Below are 19,586 nucleotides of genomic sequence, written 5' to 3'. Positions count from 1 at the left end.
ACGGAACTTCATACTACGTACTTAAGTGTCAAACCTGTCAAACGGTTTGGTTTGACGTCTGACGAACGAGAGTTATGCCTGCCAACATAATGAAAATTAGCTTATGGAAAGTAACGGCGTTTACATTCGCGGTAAACTCTCTCACGCGAATGTAAATGCGCCATAAAAATAGTGAGTTACCGAAACGATAAAAACCAACATGATAAAAAGTATTGCTGTGAAAAATCGATAATAGTGAGATCCCGAAACGATAAAAACCAAAATGACAGAAAGTAGTGCTGCGAAAAACCGAAAATAGTGTCTTCCCCAACCGATAAAAATCATCCTTGTGTGAAGATTGTAATCCTAAATTATGATATTTTTTATCATAGAAAATGAAACACCAGTGAGTTAATAACAAACTTTATTAATTTCTTAAGTTGATATATACATATTTGTTATTATTGCACAATTTGAATACTGAATGTACCTATATGTATGCTGTACCTATATTTTTACACGCTGAACTGTACAAAATATATTCTGGTAAAACTTAAAAACGGATTCACTGTACTCGTTACAAAATCTCTTAATGGAAAGCTTTTATATAAAAAATATTAATCTTAGAATCAATATATATTTCACCACACCAGCTGGCTCTCTTGAATATTCAAAAACTGATGAGAAAGTTGCATTTTATCCACATGTGGGGCAAAGCAATCTGATGCTTTGGAGTTGTGTCCTTAAGTCGGCTGCTAGAATTGACTTTTAAAGGATGATTTTGAATGATACAGTATTAAATGACGTTCATTTGGTTTTGGTTTGGTTTTATTTTGTTTGATATTTTACAGCTATTATTTTCCTCGCTTTGGTGTGGTGAAAAATGTTGTGTTTCACTCGATGGCATAATTTGATTGACCCTCGTGCCTTGAAACCCTCGCAACGCTCAAGTTTGCAATCTTTCGCTTACTCGGGTATCAATTATCACGAGCGGTTAAACAACAACTTTGCCCCCTTGTAAAACAAATAACTATAAAGGTAAATACAAATATAACTGTAGGAAGGAAGTAGGAACTAACTATGAATTAAGGTCACACTTAACAGTCGAAATGAGGTAGGTAACTAAGTGTGTGTGAGTAATAGTGTATGTTAATTATTACGCTATGATCTGAGGGCCTACCGCGAACCACGTTCGACGTGTTGCCTCCCTGTCACATTTACGTACGAATTTACAAGGGCGAGAGAGAGGCAACACGTCGAACGTGGTTTTCGCGGTAGGCCCTCTGATCCTTATTAACTCCTGAAGCGGAATGGCTACAGAATCACAATCTCCAAGTTAATACGAATAAAACAAAACTCACAAAACTCATTCAGTTTAGTTTAGACCCTATCAAAAAGAACCTATAACTCTTATTGAAATAAAAAAGACTTAAATGTTGAAAAAATGTCCGACTATACATTGTAAGGAACCACAAAAAATAATAAAAAGGTTAAATAACGCATAGAACACACAAAATTGACATTATTTGTTTGAGGGATACTATAAAATAGATGACTTCTTGGGAGACAAGGAACCATGGCCATTATGGCCAAGTATCCAGCCTCAGAAGCTGTCATAGTTTTTCTAGCAGTGTCCCGGAGAGGCATAGGGCGTTGTTGTTACTGACTGTTCAACCTTATGTATTTATGTTTATTATGTTTAGTTATTTTGATTACGACATTGACTTATTAGATACATAGTAGTTATGTATTCTATAAAATTGTTAGCTTAACAGTCTTTTGATTGACGTGAAACATGTATTTCATACACTTTTTTATTTTTTAATTCTTTGACACTCGGAGAGCCTTTACACCTCCAAATCTTATTAATGTGTATCTTTCTTAGACCATGGGGACCTTATACATTTCTTAACTTAATGTATTAACCGTGGAGACTATACGTCTCTGTAATATTGTATCATATACTTTACTTTGGATACATACTAGTTATGTATTCTGTAGCATTAGTTCATGACACTGCTAGCTTAACAGTCTAGACGCGATTGATTTATTTAGAATGTATACTAAATAAATCAAATTTTTACAGTTGGAGAGACTTATACAACTTTTGCAATAATCTAATTAAAAAACTAAAACGAAAATTAGAAAGAGATAATTTAATGCAATGTTCTAAGAATTTTGCACGCCAATAAATGGCTGAATGTAAATGCAAACCCTGATAACACGGAATAAAGATTTCTTTGAGCAAAACCAAGTAATGTAGGAAGAATATTTACATCCTCGTACAAAACTGGAAATGTTAACGGTAATGTACAAAGCAAAAATATTTCTTAATACATTACCCGGTTTTGTGCGAGGAATCATTTTTCCTTGTACATTGCTGGTAATGTAACTGGGTTATGTACGAGGAACAAGGGGAAAAATTGTTCTAGCAAGGTCTTATCTCTGGGAGAACGTGCATTTTTTTTTGTTTTTATGTTTTCCGAGCCAACAATGGTTAATTGCAATTAACTTTCGGCCAACACTGTTCCGATCAAAACTCGGTCTCCCAGATATAAAATATATTAATTTTCAACAAGATATAAATGATCCTGAATCTGTATTCTAACTTCTAAGTAATTAGTAATTAATTAGTTATGGCAGTTCTGGGTTACTTTTTTATTAGGCTTACTAAATCACTCATCCTACTTCATCTGTACACCTTATGGTAAGCATAGATACCATGTTGTAAAGATGGATTTATAAAAATCAATTTGTCTAGTTAAAGTCCTACTTATTAGGCAAAAACTTATAAAGTAAACTCGTTTTCACTTTCTTGAGCTTCTTCAGCAATGCTTTCTTCGTTGTATTGTAATCTGTAACAAGTCAAATTAATTTAAAAGAAACTCCGGAAGTCGTTCTGGTTTCTTAAATTCATCCCTACAATGCAAACATAGGTACATCCGCGGAAAAATTAAAATATGTACCTTTTACCAAGTGGATGAAAGTAGGCTTGTTTTAAGCAATGGTATGTATGCAGACAGAGATATTAACCAATAACTTTCGAATTAATGCCTTAAACTGCTGAGAGATAAAAATATTTTTTACAGTACATATGGGGCTACTTTATAGCACTAGTGCGAGAAGTAGCATATTACGTTACTGTGTCGAACATTTAAAGGGCCATATGTACTGTAAAACGTTGTACGATACATGTGCGAATAGGTAATTCGCAACTCGTGTCGATTTAAAACACTCCCTTCGGTCGTGTTTTAATTTATCGCCACTCGTTTCGAATTTCCTATTTTTCGCACTTGTATCGTAATGTACTATTTTAATACGAGTTACAATAGCATTTTCACTTACCATCAGTCTTGTGATTTGCTTGCTTCGTTTTTCGATTATCAGAAGTAAGAACTAGAGTATCACTAGATCCAGGTTGTCAGCAAGACGGGGAGCGTTTCGCTGGTACCAAAGCTGAAATCAAATAATCCGCATAATAAGTAAGTCAGAAAGTTAACACTTTGTTGTACGAGAAAAATAAATTTTGATTACATCAGAGATATATAGTGATATCATAATTATAGAGATACCAATATACGAGCGTAGTACCTAGTACCTATGTTGGCCTATCATTAAGAAATGATGTAAAACCGATTAGTTGAGCCCTGGTTCCATAAAGTTAAGAAAGATCTATTATTGTTAAAATTTGGTGTTGTAATAATATTGAATTTAATAATGTTTATAAAATAAACTCATAAAATATGTAATTCTAATTATAAACACCTCATCTCTTGACGACCGGTCTGGCCTAGTGGGTAGTGACCCTGCCTACGAAGCCAATGGTCCCGGGTTCAAATCCTGGTAAGGGCATTTATTCGTGTGATGAGCATGGATATTTGTTCCTGAGTCATGGGTGTTTTCTATGTATTTAAGTATTTATAAATATTCATATATTATATATATCGTTGTCTAAGTACCCGCAACACAAGCCTTATTGAGTTTACCGTGGGACTTAGTCAAATTGTGTAATAATGTCCTATAATATTATATATATATATATATATATATATATCTACACGCCATTAAGTAAGGAAAGCAAAAGTAATCGTCTAGTATAAATAAACCAAAATTAATTATCGTCGGAATTGGTATTCTGATATTTCATTATCATTATCGTAAATCATTTATTTCGTGGTAAAACTTAATTTACATACAGAAGTATATATATTACAAAGAAAAAATAAGATTAAAACATATTGAAATAGTTTACCACGAAATGTGCTCGCCTCAGCATAATGCTAACGTGAAGGTCAGCGCTGATCTTCCGGCGAGACCATTTGTGGGCCACGATTGCAACTGTACGGCACGGCCTCGTAAATTTAAGTTGTTATATTTGATTTTTTTTATACCACGTCGGTGGCAAACATTCACCGTATGGTAAGCAGTCACCGTGGCCTATGGACGCCTCTCCAGAGGTGTTACATACGCGTTGCCGACCCTTTTAAAACCTGTACACTCCTTTTTTGAAGAACCCCATACTGTATACCCTCGGGAAAACCTCGGCAGGGAGCTCATTCCACAGCCGGCGCGTCCGGTCCGCGAGAGGACATTCCTCTTAAACCGCACAGTGCAAGACCATTTGGGCTCTAGGGTATGAGGATGAACACCCTGCCGACGGCCAGCGATGCGGTGGCATAGAAAGTGGCCGTTGGCATCATGAATTTTAAACTATGTATCGTACTGTAAATTATCTTGTACAACAGATACAAATACAATATATGACGACCGTCTGACGACCGGTCTGGCCTAGTGGGTAGTGACCCTGCCTATGAAGCTGATGGTCCCGGGTTCAAATCCTGGTAAGAGCATATATTTGTGTGATGAACACGGATATTTGTTTCTGAGTCATGGGTGTTTTCTATGTATTTAAGTATTTATAATTATATATTATATATATCGTTGTCTAGGTACATACAATACAAGCCTTATTGAGCTTACTGTGGGACTTAGTCAATTTGTGTAATAATGTCCTATATTTATTTATTTACGTGAGCACAAATTTTAGCTTACTTACTTTCCATATAATCTTAAACACTTCTCTCTAATCTCAGCTTGCGAAGTTTCCTTCAGGTCTTTGTTCTTACTAAACTTTGCTATTTTTAGCAAGTTTTTAATTTGCTTTTCACCAATGCTATAGACAAAGAAGAAGGCATTATACATGGTATAGTGTATAGGTAATAGGAATAACTTTATGTTACTCGTAATAAGATCAAAAGTATTCAAGCAATCTTTTCAGAACTTAGACGAGTAACGGACAAGTGGGAGGATGGAGTGTTGCAAATAGTCCATTACCTGCAGATCGACAGTTACAGAAAATGCACTTTTTAGAACCAGTACAAACAACCCGTTCGCTTCAAATTGGCCGTTACCCCCCCGGCCTCGGCCCCGCAACACCCCCACTGAGGTCTTATCCACTCGGCTACCACAGTTTTAAAACTACTTACTTTTATTACTTACATTTAATACAATTCATCATCATCATCATATCAGCCTTTTATCGCCCACTGCTGAGCATAGGCCTCTCTTCTAGTACGCCACTTATCCCGGTCCCGAGCCAGTCTCATCCAGAAGTGACCCGCAGTCTTCCGAATGTCGTCCACCCAACGAGCCAACGGACGCTAGGCACTCCTTTCGTCTGAAAGCGGCCACCATTCCGTTAGCATTTTGGCCCACCTGCCATCACTCTGCCTGGCAACATGTCCCGCCCAGCTCCATTTTAATACAATTACAAAAAACTAAGCATTAAAAGTTAAAGTACGATATTATTTCGTTAGTACTAGTACTTGTACCTGTGACGTTATCATGTAATGGTCGCTGACGGCCAATTTCAAGTGAACGGGTAGTACCTCTACTCTATCATATCATTAGCCTAAGGTGGGCACAAAATTTTTGACCTTACTGTGCAATGTCGACCAGTTAATACTTACAGGCAATTACTTTTAAACATGTACTCATAGAAGCCAGTGTCCTCCTGCAGGACACTGAGGGGCACGAGCTCCGCGACGTCGTCGCCGCGATCTCGTCCCTCTCACAAGATGGAGTTGACAGAATATAGGTGGTGCTAGAGTAAGAACTAGAGTATCACTAGATCCGCGTCTCGCTGGTACCAAAGCTGAAATCAAATAATCCGCATAATAAGTAAGTCAGAAAGTTAACACTGTATTGTACGAGAAAAATAAATTTTGATTACATCAGAGATATATAGTCAGTGCCGGATTAACCCTTAAGCAAAATAAGCACTTGCTTAGGGCACCACGTCTAGGGGGGGCACCAAAATCGTAGGCAAAAATAAATTAGTATTATGAAACTTTTTGTACGTGTACAAGTAGGAAAACGAAAGGACGTAAGAGTAAGAGAGTAAGGGCACGTAAGGTCGAATCAAAAGCAACGTAGGCTTTTGATTCGACCTTACGCGGAGGCCCACAAAGCTCATGGCCAAAAAATCTTGCGGTCGGGGTCGCCAACCCGTCAGCCGATTTTTCGACATAGGCTACCGATCTTGTAGCGAATTTGCTCTCTTGCACGCCAGATTTGTCGGCCAGGAAACCAAAAGAATCCTATCAAGTCGCGCATTCGAATAAAAGGCCAAGCAGTACATACAGGTGATTACATAACTTCGGTTTCAAGCCACTGTTTTGCAGTTGGTGGGTCTTATGTGGAGCAGAGTCTAGAGGTTCTCTAAATCATTGCCGACAGTTATATTGCTAAATGTCATTTCGCAGCCAATTATTCGCATAATTTCATTTTGCCGAATGATCAAGTGGCAACTAACTATTAGCAACTGTATGTTTGGCTAACAACAAATAAATGCTTTTGATTTGTCGACTTTTAACATCAAAAAGACACTTTTTAAAACGTAACGTTATCGCAAGTCGATCTTCTGCCTCATTTACACGGGTGGCGATAATCGCTTACCATCAGGTGATCCGTCTGCACGTTTGCCTCCTGTATCATAAAAAAAAACTTACACTATGGCTATGGATCCAAATCCAAGCTTTCCTCTCTCGCAGCTCGGCCTTCGGCTTCGTCCACACTTCGCCATTGATCAATTTCAAGCTCTGCTTTCTTACAGCTCGACCTTTTGTAATCTCATTCGTAAGCGCCAATCGGATGCTCCGCGCCTTCAGCCTTGCTATAATCTCAGCCATAGACTTTGCCTTTACACATTATTATTTTCGAAAATTAAGTCCCGTAAATAAATCGGACTAAATTACACACACTTCCTATCATTCGATTGAGCTGAAACTTTACATATATGATGTAAGTTGGGTGACAATGCAATATACGATCGAGCTGATAAAACTGTGATAAAACAATGCAACCTAATTGTGTTTGGTTTTTTTTAGAATTGTCTCGTTCAGTGTTAGTTGCCCGTAGAAAAAAGTAGTTCTAGGTCAACGGGGATTACCATATAAATTTTGATTCCCTACAAAGTGTCGAAATATACGCTTTTAAGGCATAAACGGCCGTGTCATTCTTCTATGTTAGCTTAGAAGTTTTATTTGTTAACAACCTTAGACCTGAGTATATCGCTGTAATATCAACTCGGTAACTCCACCCGTTCCCGAGATAAACTCAGCGTTGAACACATATAGAGCCATATTTAAGTATTTATACATATTTATATATTATGTATATCGTTGTCTCAGTACCCACAACAGAGCTTCTTGAGCTTACTGTGGAGCTTAGTCAATTTGTGTAATAATGTCCTATAATATTTATTAATAAACCGGTGGTAGCCGAGTGGATATGACGTCCAACTTTCAATCCGGAGGTCGCGGGTTCAAATCCTGGCTCGTACCAATGAGTTTTTTCGGAACTCATGTACGAAATGTCATTTGATATTTACCACTAGCTTTTCGGTGAAGGAAAACATCGTGAGGAAACCTGCATAATCTGCGAAGAAATTCAAAGGTGTATGTGAAGTCCCCAATCCGCATTGGGCTAGCGTGGGGACTATAGCCCGAGCCCTCTCGCATGAGAGGAGGCCTGTGCACAGCAGTGGGACGTATATCGGCTGAAATATTAATATTTATTATTAATTTTTATTATTTGTCAGTCGTATTCGGCTGTTAACCAAGTAGGTACTTAGACCGTTTACATACTATAGGTACCTTACTTACTTCTTAACTATTTAATAGATATTATATCTATATTAAATATCAACTTATAGCTGATACCTACTATATAATGACGCTTGAGGACATGCATATCACGTCCCCGTGAATACCTATACCTACCTGGTAAAGAGTCCTTTAGTAAACTTAGAGGATGCAAAGACCATTTCCGTACAAATCGTCACGCTACAAATGCACACATTTAGGTCCATATCCTGACTACTAAACCGGTCTTGGTGAAAATTGCATGGGCTCTAAACTTTAAGGTGTTTTGCTCCTTTCCTTCCCAACGAAACTACACCCGTAGTTCGTATCAATAAGCGAGACTGTCATACTAACATGTATATTCGAACGTATTGATAAAAGTTCCATAGTTAGCCTAAGTTTAGGTAATGTAGCTATGCTAAAAAATCCGGCCAAGTGCGAGTCGGACTCGCGCATGAAGGGTTCCGTACCATTATCTATAAAAACGGCAAAAAAAATCACGTTTGTTGTATGGGAGCCCCCTTAAATATTTATTTTATTCTGGTTTTTAGTGTTTGTTGTTATAGCGGCAACATAAATAAATCAGTTGTGAAAATTTCAACTGTCTAACTATCACGGTTCATGAGATACAACCTGGTGACAGAAGGACGGACGGACGGACAGCGGAGTCTTAGTAATAGGGTCCCGTTTTACCCTTTGGGTACGGAACCATACAAACGGCCAAATACGTACGGACGGACATCGCATAATACGGCAACAGAGCGTAGAAAAAAAACCGGCCAAGTGCGAGTCGGACTCGCGCACGAAGGATTCCGTACCATTATCTATAAAAACGGCAAAAAAATTACATTTGTTGTATGGGAGGCCCCTTAAATATTTATTTTATTCTGTTTTTTAGTATTTGCTGTTGCAGCGGCAACAGAAATACACCATCTGTGAAAATTTCAACTGTCTAACTATCACGGTTCATGAGATACAGCCTGGTGACGGACGGCCGGACGGACGGACGGACGGACAGCGGAGTCTTACTATTTCATTAATAAACTTGCTTAGAAGCCTTAAAATTGTTATTAAAGTTAAGACCTATCGAATGATGTGCTAATGTTGATATTTCGGAGGATTTGCCTAACTAAGGAATGTCTCTTCCACGCTACAACATTTCTATCGACACGACTTTAGAGGGTTGGCAGTCGTCAACTATGAGTTTCTCCAGAAAGTTCCTGCCTTGCACAGCTGAGCTGTAGAATGAACTGTCGCCTGCAGTATTTCCGGACCGCTACTACGATTTTAAAACCTTCAAGAAAAGAAGCTGGCAACGCAATTACAACCCCTATAGTGTTGCGGGTGCCCATGGGCGACAGTAATAGCTTACCATCAGGTGATTCGTGCTCGTGTGTGCTCGTTTGCTTCCTATATGATGTCTTTATCATAATAATATTTAAAAAAATATGCTTATTAAAATACCCTTACATCTTATATAGTTTTTGAATAAAATAGCTGTGATATACGGACGGACGGATAGACGGACATGACGAAACTACAAGGGTTTAGTTGTTGCCATTCTGTCCAAAACGGGCTAACAAATTCGAAGAAATACGTAGACAAACAATCTTGAGGTCTGTGTGGATAGACTTTTAAAGCAAAACTAGCATAATTAGGTACCTTTTTCATGATGTATGTCACTGTCATGGAATGGACATTACATGGGCGCCGTTAATCGCTTACCATCAGACGATTCATCTGCATGTTTGCCTCTTATATCATAAGAAACCTATGGGCAAGTGCCTATGAAGCCGATGGTACTGGGTTCAAATTCAAATCCTGGTAAGGGCATTTATTTGTGTGACGGGCACAGATATTTATTTCTGAGTCATGGGTGTTTTCTAAGTAGGTATTTAAGTATTTATAAATATTTATATATTATATTATATATCGTTGTCTAAGTACCAACAGCACAAGCCTTATTGAGCTTACTGTGGGACTTAGTCAATTTGTGTAATAATATCCTATAATAAACGATGATTGATTGATTAATTGTACCGACAGCGGCCAGACGGATGGACAGCCGGACTGTGGCCGCACATGACAAAACTATAAGGGTTTCGTTTTTGCTATTTTGGCTATGGAACCCTAAAAACGGCCATAAGTGGGACAGATTTTAAGAAATAGGTGGACAAACATACCTACATAAAATCATGCAAAATAATTGTTTTTACAAATAATTTCAAACAGGATGTGAATATGCGAATATTGCGATGCTACTATTCAATCTTTAAGTCTGTTTGAAACGTTTTAAAGATGGTAACTAGCATAGTTACCATTTTCAGTGCTCGATGTCGAGAGAGGTATCCTGGCATGTAAAGGTGCATGGCTCTGGTGTGCACCTGAAATTTAAAATTGTTATGTAAAATGTTAATATTACCATTAAGTAACTGTATATTTTGTTGTATACAATATAATGAAGCGCTGGTGGCCTAGCGGTAAGAGCGTGCGACTTGCAATCCGGAAGTCGCGGGTACAAACCCCGGCTCGTACCTATGAGTTTTTCGGAACTTATGTATGAAATATCATTTGATATTTACCAGTCGCTTTTCGATCCGATGGCAGTCGCTTTCGTAAAAACTAGTGCCTACGCCAAATCTAGGGATTATTTGTCAAGCGGACCCCAGGTTCTCTTGAGCCGTGGGAATATGCCGGAAACGCGAGGAAGAAGAGATTTAATATAATTAACCTTCAATCAATGTTTCTATACGAAATTTAAATATCTCATAGCATAGTATTGATAGAGTTTCTTGTTAGATATTTATACTAACCATAAACTACCAAACAAACAATTAACAAACTAAGGAGAACAAATCCAATATTTTTTGTACTATTATTATATAGAAATTACTAATTTACCACCTCATAATTTATCAGTAATAATATCATTGTAATATGATAACAAACGAAAGCCTCAATAACGTTCGCGCGGTAATGCCACCGGCGTGTAATATACACTTGATTTTTGTATGCAAAGGACACAAAGAAAGACCCACAGGTATATTTTATCGCGAAAACAATGTAAATATATTGTTATTTTGGCATATTTATAAGAATGGTCACTTATCACTATTTATAAAACACAACTAAAGATTACGAACAACTTTTTCGAGTTTCTCGTACTATATATATGTCAAAATCGTAAATGATCGAAATACTATACGAAGCACGTTAACAAAAAGTATTACAAATTCAAATCGTTAAATTGTAGATGTTTATTTCACCTATACAAATTATATTTACTTTTTTATTAATAATCTAATGTAAAATATTATATTTTGTGTACGCCACTATATTATATTTCAATAAATTAAATAATATTTTGGTCCCTTACACGATATCTGTTTCTATTTCTAGCAAGCTTCGTAAATGCCCAGTGAGACTTGGTAGGCATTTCAATCGCTTATAAAGTAACCATTTAACTGTCCAGTCTAATTGATTCAGATTAATCATTAAACATGACCAGCAATATGAGTCTTGAGGTCAGGTTATACTGGTTTACGCGTTAGTACAATAATAGCTAACAAATATGGAGGCCTACCGCGAACCACGAAGTTTTGCTTCGCTGTCGCACTTACGTATGAATTTACCGCGGGCCTACCGCGAAAATCGAAGTTCGTCAATTGCGGGCATTTTTCTCTGTCACTCTAATGACGTCTTAGAGAGAGTAAAAGAGAAAAATCCCCGTAATTGGCGAATTTCGGTTTTCGCGGTAGGCCTCCTGATGACTTAGATTTTTCGCGTCATTTTGACAAGTAACTTAGCAATGCTAGGATCAAAATGGCGTAATATGTATGAAAGCTTAAAGACGCTTACGCTTGTTTCCTTGCGTGTTTCATTAGGGTTCCGTAGTCAACTGGGAACCCTTATAGTTTCGCCATGTCCGTCTGTCTGTCTGCCTGTCTGTCCGAGGCTTCGCTCCGTGGTCGTTAGTGCTAGAAAGCTGAAATTTGGCATGGTTATATAAATCAATAAAGCCGACAAAGTCGTACAATAAAATCTAAAAAATTAATCTTTTTTAGGGTACCTCCCCTACTCGTAAATTGGGGGTGAATTTTTTTAGCTTCAACCCTACAGTGTGGGGTATCGTTGGAAAGATCTTTCAAAACTAATAGGGGTATTCAACAAACATTTTTTGATAAAGTGAATATATTCGGAGATAATCGCTCCGAAAGAAAAAAAACATGTGTCCCCCCCTCAAACTTTTGAACCATAGGTCAAAAAAATATGAAAAAAATCGTGGAAGTAGAGCTTAAGAAACACATTAAATGAAAACTATAGTGGACATGATCAGTTTAGCTGTTTTTGAGTTATCGCAAAAAGTTCCCCTTCATAGTAAAAATACTTACTTTAATTAGGTACGATTATGCAAATTTGCCTATTTGTTTAACTCGGGTGAAAGGTACCGTTTCATCCCTTGGTTAACAATTTACTATACTTTAAGCTCCAGTTTAGCTTATTGTGAAGGAAGAGTAACTACGGAACCCTACACTGAGCGTGGCCCGACATGCTCTTGGCCGGTTTTTTCTTATTTTTAACGTATTTTCGATGAGGTGTTATTGAAGCACGGCGCGTGTCTGTCCCACTCCCTCTTTCGGTAAATCTAATTAATTGTTTCATTTTGAAAGGATTTATACCCTCTGTGTTGGAAAGTCAGATGGCATTCGCTTTCGTAAAAACTAGTGCCTATGCCAAATCTTGGGATTAGTTGTCAAGTGGACCCCAGGCTCCCTTGAGTCGTGGGAATATGCCGGTACAACAAATAATTTCGAACAGGATGTGAAGATGAGAATATTGCGATGCTATGCTATTGTTATCTTTAAGTCTGTTTGAAACGCTTATTTCAAAGATGGTAACTAGCATAATTACCATTTTCAGTGCTAGATGTCGAGAGAGGTATCCTGGCATGTAAAAGTGCATGGCTCTGGTGTGCACCTGAAATTTAAAATTGTTATGTAAAATGTTAATATTTTTTATATTACCATTAAGTAACTTTATATTTTGTTATATACAATATAATGAAGCGCTGGTGGCCTAGCGGTAAGAGCGTATGACTTGCAATCCGGAGGTCGCGGGTTCAAACCCCGGCTCGTACCAATGAGTTTTTCGGAACTTATGTGCGAAATATCATATGATATTTACCAGTCGCTTTTCGGTCCGATGGCAGTCGCTTTCGTAAAAACTAGTGCCTACGCCAAATCTAGGGATTAGTTGTCAAGCGGACTCCAGGTTCTCATGAGCCGTGGGAATATGCCGGGACAACGCAAGGAAGAAGAAGAAGAGATTTAATATAATTAACCTTCAATCAATCAATTTCAATATCTCATAGCATAGTATTGATAGTTTCTTGTTAGATAGACATTGTTTGTTTTCCATTAAAACATTGGTAAGTGGGTATGGAATGAAAAATAATGAAATACCTACTCTGGCGGTAGGTACTGCAAAATATAGCACATAACAGGCCATTTACTTACAGGTCAATTCGAACGTGTATTGGTCTTTTTTATGAATGTGTTATCATATCTTTTTAATATCATAATATTTAAGATTAATCTGGTTAGGTCTAAAATCAGAACTTCTCAGATTTTTTTTCAGGTTAGCTGGATGACTGTTTTAAACTAAGGTTAATTTATTATGGCTAATAGAAAGTTACCTTGTCTACTTGCAACATGTTGAGGAAATCCTGTTAATTGATGTTCTGACAGTGGAGGTGCAGAAAGATTTAACTTTGGATAGGCTCTTTTTTTAAGCTTATTTCCTGTCTTCCCAAAGTCTCTCCGGTCAAAGTGGTCACCACAAACATGACGAAGCTCATGCAATTTTTCAATGGGTACGTGAATGAGATCTTCTTTTCCAACTTGTCTAAGCCAAGTTATACACCTGTGAGCAAATAATATACTGACACACTATTGAGAGGTACAAAGATGCATAAGAAGTTAATATGTAGTACAATTATTACAAACATAAGACGAAGATAGTATTTTAAATTGATTAGAACCCAAATGGGTTCAATAAGTACTTCAGATATAGCCACCAAAAATTACAGTGAATTACATCAAAGCTTTTGTAGTAGGTAAGTAATAAAAGATAGTGTACTAACAGAAATAGAGTTTAAAGAGATAATGATATTGGAACCTATTATTTCCTAAAACTATATATATCCATTATAACAACTGGAAGAGATTTACTGTTAGCAAACATAGCAAAAAACAATTAGTTACGACTGAAAAGTCTTTAACCAACTCTAAGGGCGAGCAGTCCGTGCTTGCTGCTCCTAAGTATATGAATCCCTTACGGCATTACGGAGTGGCGGATTCGAACCGCCTTCAGCTTACGCGACTAACAAATCAAAATGTTTAATAAAGTAATTTGATTTATTCCCTAGTTGTAATTAGGAACTGGTTGACTTACCGCAGTTTATCCTTGGGAAATTTGGCAAAGAAGCCTTCTCTGAAAATTTCTCTCACGCCGCATATCTCACAATATCGGCTTTTGCCAACCATTTTTACTATATTAAAACAGTCTGGACACGCACAATAATATAAAGGAAAAGAAAATCTCAACGTTATAAATTTGTTATTATTTGACACACGAATCAATGCAGTTGGATTTATATTTCAAAATGGTTGCCGCTCGTATGTGCGTATTAATGTTAAGTTGATATTTCTGGCTCCCGTCCGGTATGTTGTCAACTTGGGAACTCTTTCGTCAAACATTTCTTGTCAACAAAGGAGTTGCCAAAGACTGATCACTACGTTTTACATGTGTCAGTGAATTTGAAACAATGTATTCAGTGAGTTTTATAATAAAATATGTCTTTATAAATGAGTGACTACGAAAAACGGTAGGTATATTTATACCTACCGTTTTTGTAATAGCATGGTACCTACGTTACTAAGACAGAGGCTTCAACGTGGACAAAGAAACTCGAAGATTAAGAAAATTGTGTACCCTTTTTTCTCAACTGTTCAGAGGTGAATCAGTTGTTGAGATTATAAAGATCCTGTACTATATCAAATCACTATAGATATTTTCACATAGATGCCACATTATGAAGAATGCTCGGCGAGTACGTTTGGTGCGAGTTGTCATAAGTAATACTCCACCTTCTTACCGCCTCACCTTGCGCTTACAGCAGGCAATCATTGGAATTTAGACTAGAGCTATTTACATTAGAGCAACTTAGCCTCAGAATAAGTAATAGTATTTCATAAAAATGGCCACGCACCATCCAACGGTTAGTGATTTATGATTAGAGCACAGGACAGGTTTATTCATTTACCGCTCTAGAAAGCATTTACGCAGGGCGCAAGGTTACTAGGTACTGTAAAAGGGTACGGTCTAGCTGTGGTGGGAAATTAAAGCCAGGTAGATTCTAATATTATTATATATTTTTTCTTCATAAACGAAATACAATAATGTCGACAGATGCTTGCAACTTTCAGAATGAAATCGCCTGCAGATCTTTATTCCTTCAGCAGGGCGATAGTTCTGAATTCAAATAATCGTTGCCAGTTATCTATTAAGTATTAAGAGACTGTGAAGGTTTCCAACACACGCATGTATACATATATACATGTAAGTTGGTTTTTACTTTTGAAATATTACGTTACGTCGCGAGCCGCACTCCTGTTTTGAAATATACACCGTTTAATACTACAACAGTCCGAGTTTATCACTGGATCTCAGTTTTTGTAATTTTCAGACATAACTGCAATAATCGTGCGGGCTCCCATACTAAAGTAGCATAACAGGAGCACCTACTTACGTGTGGTGTTAATTAATACACATGCTACATCTAGTAGTGGACATCCATAACACCATCTGTGTTACAGGTATATTGTGTATATGGAACTCGCGTGAGAAAGCGCATTAGCTATGGTAATTGGTGCCTACGATATGATCTGAATGATGATTGATTTTTACATTTATTTTTGCTATGCTCGTAACATGCGTCGCATATATTTATTCGAATTTGCCGAATACCTTAAATATTGTGTACTCTTCTCTATCTTGAATTTAAATGCGAACTTTGAATTAGCGCGCAACAATAAGGGCGAGTAATCGTATCATAAAAATGTCTAAACAAAAGCATAACAGATATGAAATCTGAATAGCGCTCTATAGCAGGTGGACTGGACATGTCAGGACATGTCACAGAGCTCCCTAGGGCCTGTATAATTCAGCGAGATTCAGCTTTGATCTCACGAACTCAAAGCCAGCTGTTGGATTATCTCTGATGAAATGCTGCAATTTCTATGTTGCATATTACATTCCGATATACCTACTTGGGTCGGTCAAAGCTGTAAAGCGTAATCAAATATTAGTATGTACGAGTAAATTGAATATAACAATAAACGTCAAACGTACTGACACTAAACGTAGGACGAGTGACAATTTAAAACTTGGCTATGAATAATTCGCGCATATATTTTAGTGAATAGTGCATGTGCTACAACGGAAAACACCGCATACATATCTACATCGACGATACACAGGTACAAAGGTACTTTAGACCAAAACATTTAATTTTCCAGTAGTTCCTGACGTCATGACGTCATCAAATTTTTTGTATGGGTAATTTTTGAATTATTATTTTTCAAAACCTATCGTGTGGGGTATTAAATGAAAGATCATTATGAGACAATTCTAGAAGTATACTACACTCTTACCTTTTAGCCACCTGTTTTCCAAAAATATAAAAAACATTTGGAAACATGCCAACTTTGGGCTCCCCCAGGTGAGATTTGGCTCGGTGATTTTTCCAAAACACACTCCAAACGTCTTGTCATATCTTCATATCAAACGTAAAATAAAGCAGTTTGTAAAATAATAACGTATAGTTACGGAAAAAAGTGGCTGTGACATAATCGGACAGACAGACGGACATAACGAATCTATAAGGGTTCCGTTTTTTGCCATTCGGCTACGGAACCCTAAAAAGACGAAGCATTACATAGCATTCCAATAAACAATGTTTTAAAGTTGGTTGTTGACATAACCGGTATTGACATTTTATAGTGCGGCTGTATTGAACAGTACCCCTAGTGTAACTTTGATCGACATCATAACGTGACGAACGCGTTTGCGTTAAGTCTCATTTTGTATAGGATTTTGAGTTTCCAAAACGTCCCGCTTGGCGCGCTCTTTCGAAATCCAATACAAAATGAGACTAAACGCAAACGCGTACGTCACGTTTGGAAATCGAATTTAGTTACACTAGGGGTACTGGTTAGTAGTTTGATTTATAATTTTTCGCATGACCAATATTTTCCACAAATGACATGTCGTATAATCGTACATCGCCTAATTATATTTCGCGCTAACAATACTTCGCACGAGCGTATGTCGCACTCCAGTAGTAAACCCTTGGCTGTGTTACGTTCAAAGGTCCGATTGCCGCAATAACAATGAAGCTGGCAAATGCTAATTTTATAGGTGTCATTTATTGGGAGTTTGTAATTGTAACGACGGTGCCCATTATAGAAGTCGGCAACTTGGCAGTCGGTAGATAAGATACTTGGTTGATTGGCAGGCGCACGCTATCGATGCACAGATTGCTACTCTTTTTTTATGTTGCGTCGTTGGCAAACAAGCACACGGTCCGCCTGATTATATGCGATCACCTTAGCTTATGGACGCCTGTAACTCTGGAGTATTATGTAATACTCCGGAGTAATATGTGCGTTGTTAACGAGAAATTGATTGGGGTAAGCGTAGTTAAATGGGTAGCTGACTCTTTTCGGGCATTACCCTTAAAACAAGTATAAATCCTTTTTAGATTAAGACAAAAATTACAAGAAATCAGAAACTGTGTTAATTTTAACGGCACATCGATCTCAAACTTTCAAAAAGTTTAAAACAACACGAAGAAAGAGAAAGTGAGGGCGAAGTTATCAGTGGATGGTGCTAATGATCGGAGCGAGCCCACACGCAAGGGCTAGATTAGAATCGCCCCCTCTTGGGGTGCAATTTCCGCCCATAGCCGATACTGACTTTTCACCTAGCGACGAGGAAGTTAAAGACCTTTATTGTTACCAATAGGTTTTTACTGATTTGCTTTACTTGTATTCGAAAAAATGGAGACAGTAAACATAGTCAAAGCCAAACAATAACTTCGAATCGGCATTGGTACTCGTATACAAATATACCTAATATTCTTAATGATTTAAAAATGTACTGTTGTAACCTAATCAAATGTACAATGTACAATCTTCTATGTATTTAAGTATTTATAAATATTTATATACTATATACATCGTTGTCTAAGTACCCTCAACACAAGCCTTATTGAGCTTACTGTGGTACTTAGTCAATTTGTGTAATAATGTCCTATAATATTTATCATTTTTCCCTTTATTTATTTTTGGTCTCAGGCTAGGTCATTTATAATATGAATATAAAAGTAAAATATAAAAACACTTACAAAACATTACAAAATATATATAAACACATTATAAAAAACCTAACCTAGGGTGCCGCCAGCAGCGGGGCAGGGCCCAAGCTGCCGGTGGTCAGGGCCGCAGAGAGAGGAACCGGCGGACTATCCGCGCCGTGTCCAAGATCACCGCCTTCTGCATCTGACCCTTGATCCAACCACCTATTATTTTTATTATTATTATTTTATACGTAAATTGATGATATAAAACTTTTACGAAACCAGTTTGGGTTATAAACATAAATAATATGTTGTTTTTTAATGGGACGGTTTTTTGTTAATTATTATTGATTTAATAGGTACTATAACATCAAACGCTTGCTAATATAGTACAGTCAGCATCAAAAGTGGCGGATCAAACAACGCTTCATAAGTATACATTCTGAATCAGTTTGACAAAAAGTAATGTTTCCATATGTAGAACAATTAAGACTGTAAAAGATATACATTTGAACGTGGGTTTTAGAGATTTATCTTTATTTGGAAAAGTTATCCTTTGGCGCGTTGTTTCAGCCGTTACTAATGATGCTGACTGTACCGGCCAATAACATACCACCGACATGTTTTTACGGTATAACTGATTTTTAAGTGATTTCCACCTCACTACTTTAGCATAATAGGTTTGAAGGAAAGTCTATATTGCCTATTCCTCATAGAGTCAGACCAAACTAAGTAGGCAGCGATTTTGATAGCACAGGAAGAGCCAGTGTTATTTTAACCTTCATCTTGGTAAGGCCTAAAATATCTTAATATTTTGTCACCTATTCAGCTTAATAGACTATTAAAAAATAAGGAAAAAAAACAGAGTTTTCCAGTTTCCGAAAATTATATGTATCATATTTGATACAATGCCAATCCATTGAGAAACTAGTTGCCTACTTGTTAGAACAAAAATGTGAATGTTAATAAAGTAAATAATATATATTTAACAATGCAATCTAAATCATCAGAAGACTATTACACCTGTAAAAATAAATTATATC

At 37.1% G+C, this 19,586-nt stretch overlaps 1 long non-coding RNA gene across 8 annotated transcripts; it reads right to left on the bottom strand.

Annotated features, from left to right (window-relative positions):
- Window positions 1-2,254: 2,254 nt before the first annotated feature.
- Window positions 2,255-14,925, bottom strand: LOC133524026 (uncharacterized). Of its 8 annotated transcripts, XR_009800310.1 has the most exons (8): window positions 13,819-14,925; window positions 13,035-13,100; window positions 10,442-10,507; window positions 5,949-6,133; window positions 5,479-5,656; window positions 5,036-5,152; window positions 3,325-3,435; window positions 2,255-2,834 (listed from the first exon to the last, which is right to left on the bottom strand). It is a non-coding gene; the product is annotated as an uncharacterized LOC133524026 (long non-coding RNA). The 8 variants fall into 8 exon arrangements; XR_009800315.1 differs by lacking the exon at window positions 10,442-10,507; XR_009800312.1 differs by lacking the exon at window positions 13,035-13,100.
- Window positions 14,926-19,586: the final 4,661 nt, after the last annotated feature.

The sequence above is a fragment of the Cydia pomonella genome, chromosome 1, assembly GCF_033807575.1.
Source record: "Cydia pomonella isolate Wapato2018A chromosome 1, ilCydPomo1, whole genome shotgun sequence".
NCBI classification, from domain to species: Eukaryota; Metazoa; Arthropoda; class Insecta; order Lepidoptera; family Tortricidae; genus Cydia; species Cydia pomonella.
Note: the sequence above shows the minus strand (reverse complement) of the source record. Positions and strands in the feature narration are given on the sequence as shown.